The sequence below is a fragment of the Suricata suricatta genome, chromosome 2 (assembly GCF_006229205.1).
Source record: "Suricata suricatta isolate VVHF042 chromosome 2, meerkat_22Aug2017_6uvM2_HiC, whole genome shotgun sequence".
NCBI classification, from domain to species: Eukaryota; Metazoa; Chordata; class Mammalia; order Carnivora; family Herpestidae; genus Suricata; species Suricata suricatta.
In genome coordinates, this window is record NC_043701.1 from 105,960,056 (window position 1) to 105,967,302 (window position 7,247).

Here is a 7,247-nt window from a genome sequence, read left to right on the forward strand (position 1 = left end):
TAGCTGGATAACATTTTGAGATTAATTTATGGGGTTTCTCCCTCTATTTCCTCTTTTCCTCCCCATTGCAGCACGACTACTTCCCTTCCCAGCCTTTCAAACCAGAGAAAGCCCCGTGTTTCGGCTTCAGGGAGGCTCCACGGCAGGATGGACAGCACACCAAGCCTCCAGGATGTTTTGTATTTGTTTCCAACAGGCTAAGCCCAGAGGAGAAAGAGGATGAGCAGAGGCAGGAGGGGAGAATCAGGGCTTGGTGGATAAGTAGACGGGCTTGGAAGCAGCAGGAAGCAAAGAGGCACTTGACGACATAAAAGAGAGAGAGAGAGATTTCCTGAGCCTGGAGGAGTAGTGAGCTGTATGGATGACAGAACAATGGGTCCCACACTATTTCCCAGCAACCCTTGGGGTGTCACAAGCCTGCAGAAGGAAGTGATAAAAGTGAGATCACAAGGACAGTGGCTCCCAGCCCCTCCCAGAATCCATGTCCAAAGAGGCACTTGACCTGAAAACCCCATGATGGGGAGAGGGGAGAACATTGGACACTCCAGCAGAACTTGGCTGAGCAGATGGTAATGGCCAGTGTTCACTCTGTGACCCCAGAGCCTTAAAGAGACCCAGAGGTAAAACCCCAAATAAGTAGCAAGTAATGAAATGTGACATTTCTCAAACACCTAGGTTTGTAGACATGATTCTCACTTGCCATGCCCACTCTGTGCAAGGTAATATGTCCAGTGTTTAAAGTTCATTAGCTGATTTAATCTTCCCAGCAGCTCTGTGAGTTAAAAGCTCTACCTTTATTCCTATTTCATAGATAAGGAAACTATAGAACAGAAAAAAAATCAAGTATGTTTTAATGGTCCCAAACCAGTAAATAGTAGAGTCTGAATTTGAGCCCAGGCAAATGACTGTGAGTGCCTTTCCTCTTAACTACCATGCTAGTCTGGTCCTGAAGGTTTAAAGTGCTTCTCCAAATAATTTAGATGGAATAAGACAAAATAACCAAAACACGTATGTGCGCATAACTTCAGTAAGCAGACGGTCCTCTTTTTCTAGATGTGGTGAGATTTTACCTGACCTCCTAGTGAACGGCCACCTGCCACTTCTCTTGAGATAGCCAGGAAAACAATAATAGTGATAATAATACCAGACTTGGAGGGAAAAGAAGGTTCAGTAAGAAAATGGGTGAGGGATGAAGGCTCATTTTTCTCTGCCCAGGAATGGGTTAATAGCAGGCAACTGGAGTCACTTTCCATGAATAAGAAACCTGTAGAAAAGGGATAAACCCAGGGAGTGGGGGATGGGGCAAAACAACAGAAATCGCAGTAAAGCAAGGGGCGCCTGAGTGGCTCAGCAGGTTAATCGAATAATTCTGGATTTAGGCTCAGGTAATGAGCTCATGGTTTGTGAGTTTGAGCCCAGTGTCAGGCTCTGCGCTGACAGCTACAGAGCCTGCTTGGGATTCTCTCTTTCTCCCTTTCTCTCTACCCCTCTCCTGTTCATGCTCTTTCTCTCTCTCTCTCATGTAAAGAAATGCACTTAAAAAAAAGAAAAGAAAAAGAGGTAAAGCAGAGAGGGAGAGCAGGGGTTGGCGGAAGAAAAATCACGGAGGGCGGAAATGATGGGCCGACTGTTTCCAGGAACCCAGCCCTAGGAAATCCTATTAGGCAGAAAAGAAAAGAAAAGAAAAGAAAAGAAAAGATTATTGTGTTTTTACTTTGCCACAATATGCAAATGACTCAATTGAGTTCCTATACATGTTGTTACTGAATTCTGAGAAACTCCCTTCGAAAAATGTAATATTTTTGTGACAATATTGTCAGCAATGCCAGACTGCTTTTCTATTTTCGTTAAGCTTTTACCCGAGTCTGCTATATGTCATTTACTCCCGGATTCCAAATGATTGCTTTTATGTAATTTTTGTGTAAGCAAGAAATAATAACATGCTTAGAAATGTGAGAACTGTGTTAACCTTCCCATTATTTTCAGTGCCCAAGAGAATTAGAGGGTGGGCCACAACGGGGAGCGTAATTATTTCTCGTGATGAATTTTTATTTATGTTAATATCCTCCGGAGCCCACGTATCTGTTATTAGCCACATTCGTTTCTTTTGCTCTCGTCTTTATAGCTCAGGTCTTTAATCCTTCTCCTTTTAGAAGATTTTTGCATAACTGACAAAGACTTTCAAAGCCCATACAAAAAGGACTGTGAAATCACACTAGCTGCCTCTGACACATCTCCTCCTGGGTAATGCCATTCTAATTCCAACCATGCTTCGGAAAAGAAGCTGGAGTCTCCATCCTGCACGCCCTAACACTGGTCCATCAAACTGGAATTGCATTTATTTGGGTTTCCCCAAGTTTCTGTTAGTTTAGGCGAGTTCTCTGGTAGACACAGCTCCCCACTCCTTCGGGATTAATCAAGGAGAAATAAAGAGTGAAGCAAATGCAAGAAATGTTTGGCATGATCCATCGGTCACGAACGATATACAACCATCCAGATCGTAGCCATTTGGAAATCTGCTGTGGCCAGCCACTTAGTCCAGGACAGTAACTATGTGGTCAGGAACAATAGTGACTTTCTTAGGAATAACGGCTTTGGTGGGGATCTAATCACCAACGAGGATTGTGCGATGGTTAATTTCATGTGTCGCCTTAGCCAGGCCACAGTCCCCCAGTATCTGGTCAAACAGGATTTCAGATGCTTTTGTGAAGGTATGTTTTTATTGTTTTTAATATATGTTTTTTAAGTGTGTTTTTATTTATTTTGAGAGAGAGAGAGAGAAAGCAAGCAGGGGAGGAGCAGAGAGAGGGAAACAGAATCCCAAGCAGGCCCAGCACCGTCAGCACAGAGCCCCATGCAGGGCTCGAACTTGAGAAACACGAGATCAGGAGTTGGACCCTTAACAGACTGAGCCATCCAGGCGCCCCAGTGGAGGTATGTTTTTAGAGGAAATTAATATTTCTTAAATGAGAGCAAAGCAAATTCCCTTCCATAGTGTGCCAGGGCCTCATCCAGTCAGTTGAAACCTTAATAGAGAAAAAGACTGAGGTCTCCTGAGGAAAAGGGACTTCTGCCAAAAGATGACTCTTAGATATGAACAGAAGCATCGACTTTCCCCGGGTCTCTGGCCTGCCTGCAGATTCTGGACATGACGGCCTACACAATCATTTTGAGCCATTTAAAAGTAAACAAACAGGGACACATGGGTGGCTCAGTCAGTTAAGCCTCTGACTTTGGCTCAGGCCATGATTTTGTAGTTTGTGAGTTCGAGCCCCACATTGGGCTCTGTGCTGACAGCTCAGAGCCTGGAGCCTGCTTTGAATTCTGTGTCTCCCTCTCTCTCTGCCCCTCCCCCACTCACAGTCTGTCTCTCTCTCTCCCAAAAAAATAAATAAATAACTCGAGCATGCATGCATGCTCTCTCTCTCTCTCTCTCTCTCTCTCCACACACATACCCCGTTGGTTCTGTTTGCGGCAGTCCGACTAGTATGAATAAGTAGGATCTACTTCACAATTATTAACCATTAATTGGATGGGCTCATTCTCTTCTACTGGGTCACTGCTGATATCAGGATTTGGCCAGACAGTTGAAGAGTAGGTACAGATATCCTATTTGAAGACCATCTTCCTGAATTGCAGACACCATTCTTTTATATAGGTATAGGTAAATGAAGGTCTCCAGGAAGAGACTAAATGCAACTCTTACCTGAAGCAAAGTGATACCTGAAAACCCCACATTCATCCATATTAAAGACTTTAAGTGAAACAAGTGAACTCAAATGGGAGAGAGACATTGAGGCAAAGAAGGACTGATAAAGGCCCCTAGGTTGATACGCACTAAGTCACCGGAGGACACATCAATGAGTTGTTGCTATATGACTAACCACTCCACAATTGAAGGGACTTAACTTTTTTAGGTGTTTTTTTTTTTGTTTTTTGTTTTTTGTTTTTTAGTTTTGAGAGGGAGGGGAGCAAGCCCAAGCTGTGGTGGAAAGGTGGGAGAGGGGGACAGAGGATCCAAAGCAGGCTCTGTCTTGATAGCAGAGAGCCTGATGCGGGGCTCAAACCCACGAACCATGAGATCAGGACTTGAGCTGAAGTCAGGTGCTTAACTGATGGAGCCACCCCGGTGCCCCTGGGCTTAATCTTTTATTATTACTCCCAAATCTGCGGGTTGCCTAGAAGTTCTGCAGTCAGTCCTGGGGTTTGGCTGGGCACTCTTTGCTTAAGATTATTTGCTCAAAAGTCCAGCCATTGGTGCTGTCCATCCACTGGCACCAGCTGAGACCACCAGGGGGACTGAGCTATGTTTGTCATCATTCTTCAGGTTGTCCTTGGAGGGAGAGGGTTTCTGGCCAAAAGAGAGGGAAAGCCCCAGGGCACAAGCCCTGCCCAAGCCTCTCCTCACATCCCGTCATACTTGCTTACGTCCCTTTGGCAAAGCAAGCCATGCTGGCGAGCCTAGATTTAAGGGTCAAACAATGATCTCGTCTTGATGGGCAAAGTGGTAAAGTCACATCACAGAGAGACCTTTGGATGGGGGTTAGGAAGGAACTTGTGGTCATGTGTTCACCTGCTCACAGGGCATCAAGTGCGGCCATTGTCATGTATTCACCAGGAAAATGTGGGCAGCTGTGCAAATCACTTCTTTGAGAAGTAGAAACAAATGATAGAAATGGAATGGAAACTACAGTGATCAGTAGGGCCATATAGGAGGGTTTGTTTGTTTGTTTGTTTGTTTGTTTGTTGAGAGACAGAGATAGACAGAGAGAGAGGGAGACACAGAATCTGAAGCAGGCTGTCAGCACAGAGCCCGAAGTAGGGCTTGAACCCACAAACCATGAAATCATGACTTGAGCCAAAGTCAAGTGCTCAACTGACTGAGCCACCCAGGCGCTCCAAGAGTTTATTTTTTCTTACTTTGGTTAAAAAAAATAATGGGAAAAAATTAATGGCATGTCAGAGACCCAAGGATTCTGGAAAAAAAAGAGGCCCATAGGGAAAGAAGATATATTAGATGCCGGAAGCGTTGTAGGAAGGGACCTCTCCACCTGGTGATGAGCTGTACTTCGAGGCAGTCCAGAATAGAGGCTCCCTGCGGCTCAGAGAGGTGGGGTACGGAGAGGCCAAGCCAGGAAATTCTCCTCTTATCTGTTTCACAAACTGGACCTTGTGTAGCATTTCTGTTCTTACAAACCAAAAGATTTTGTTTACTGAAAAACCTCAATAGAAGGGGAGCACTTTGGAGCCTTGGAGACCCACAGGGAAAATAGAAAGAGAGATTTACACAGAAATGAACTGTGTAAATGACGATAAGGGGGGGTAAACGGGAGACAAAGTCATTTTTGAAAGATGAGCAGCAGAAGCTGACCACGCTGGGTGTAGGAGCGAGCTGGGTTTGGAGCTGCTCTGCCCAGGATGGCCTGGAGGGCGCCGATGACCAGGGGTTCACCAGCCATTGGTCGAGGGTAATACATGCATCACTTGATCTTTCTCCAGCATCTCACCCCCAAGACAGCCAGAATAAAGTTGGCTGTGAGTGCACTCCAGGTGGGGGCTGGGCTCCTGTGTGAGCACAGGCTGGATGGAAGCCAAGAGAAGCCAGAAGTCCCCTGGATCTTGGTGAGGATGGGGATCTGGGGGTTGGGGGAACTCTCTGCTTGTCCTCTGGAAGCTGAGTGAGTGTGAGACCGCCGTTACTAACTGCTAAGTAGGTTTTGGTACAACTTAACGCTCGAGATGAATGACTTGCAAAATAGCATCTCATAAATCAAATTCCAAGGGCCGTGTGGGTCTTTTGCTTTCCCACAGGCAAAGCATTCAATGTTTACGTGCAAACGGGAAACAGTCCCCTAACTCACCGCCCCCCATGTTGCTCTGTGCTAACCGATCTGATTGGAAAGAACAGAGGTCTCTGTGGCTGCTTTGGGCTCCGGAGTTCAGATGAATCGGGCGACACAGACTTCTCGTGGGTATTTGGTAAATTATTCGTCATGGCAGTTTGCTAGAAAATGAGGACCAAGGCTCGCGTGGATCTGTTGGGAAGACAGATTCTACTAATTCAGAATCCCTCATCATTTTAGACAACGGCAGCTCTGGCATGGAATCTGTTCTGGATCCACGGAAGGAGAAGGCTTGAGGAAATGAATTCAAGATTCCTATGCCAAGAAAAAGGTGGAAACTCCCTGCCCCACACTCCAACCTGAAACACGAAACCCTGGGCTGTGTTTCCATTTTGATTGTTCCTACGATGTGCCCTGAGTTCTTATTCTTATCAAACAAAGGTCAGGCTTCCTACAACTGCTCCTTGGGTTCCAGAACACAGCTGTCTCTGGGTGCCGTCCTCTCCAGGCACGCACTGCTGGGACGCAGTGTCACACCCTCTAAATAGCAGTCTGCAAAAGGCAGTGTTGCTGTGAGTGCTTCAGACTTTTGACAGGCTGCAGCGAGATAAGTCACAGCTCGGGTCCCATGGGAGCCCGTGTGAATTGATTGCGGCCAGACTCACCCAGTGACAAGTGACAGCGGGTGATGCTGGAGTCAGGCAGGTTGCTGGGCCCAGGGCCAAGGGCTCCTGGTGAGTCAGCGGGAGCCCCCCCTCAGCTTGTAGCAGTTTCGGGGCGCCAGCAGCTGGCATCCTGGCATTCTCCCAACACCCCAGGAGCAGAGCAGAAGAAGGTGGAAATACACCTGTTCCTCTTTAAGAAGCTGGCTTGTGCTGTAAATGCATCTCTTTCTTCTTGCTTTTCATCCCAGAATGAAGAGTTGAGGGGGACCCCCTGTCTGGAAGGGACCTTTCCCCCAGCTCCACTGGCCCTAACAAACCTAATGGTGTCCCTGTTTGCTGAGCTTCCCGGCCTGGGCTGTACACAGGCTTGCCAGGACAAGAAAGACTCAGAAGGGCCTTCTTACAGCTTAGGCGGTGCAGGGTGTATGTGGGGTGGGGGGCAGTGCCCGGGGGGCTACAAAGGGAAAGCTCTGTGCTCTCTCCCTTCTGCAACCTCCTACTGAAAAATGATACAGAGAGAGGCTGGGCCATGGCTCAGACTGTGGGGACAAACTGGCTTGGGAATCTCAAGGTACTGGGACCGAGCCTAGTCCCTAATGAGCAAACCAAGCTTTCTTGTCTCAGCTTTGCTGACTTCTCACCGCTGTCAGAGACCTCTTGACATAGCCATGGACTATTTCTTTTTCTTTTTTTTTTAACATTTGTTTATTTTTGAGAGACAGAGCACAAGTTGGGGAGG

The 7,247-nt window shown here is 46.8% G+C and overlaps 1 long non-coding RNA gene across 3 annotated transcripts; it reads left to right on the top strand.

The window, feature by feature from the left end:
• The first annotated feature begins 428 nt into the window (after positions 1-428).
• Positions 429-6,245, top strand: LOC115271873. Of its 3 annotated transcripts, none has more exons than XR_003900132.1 (4): positions 429-620; positions 5,500-5,622; positions 5,812-5,979; positions 6,084-6,245. It is a non-coding gene; the product is annotated as an uncharacterized LOC115271873 (long non-coding RNA). The 3 variants fall into 3 exon arrangements; XR_003900128.1 differs by having other exon boundaries at positions 5,812-5,968; XR_003900136.1 differs by lacking the exon at positions 5,812-5,979.
• Positions 6,246-7,247: the final 1,002 nt, after the last annotated feature.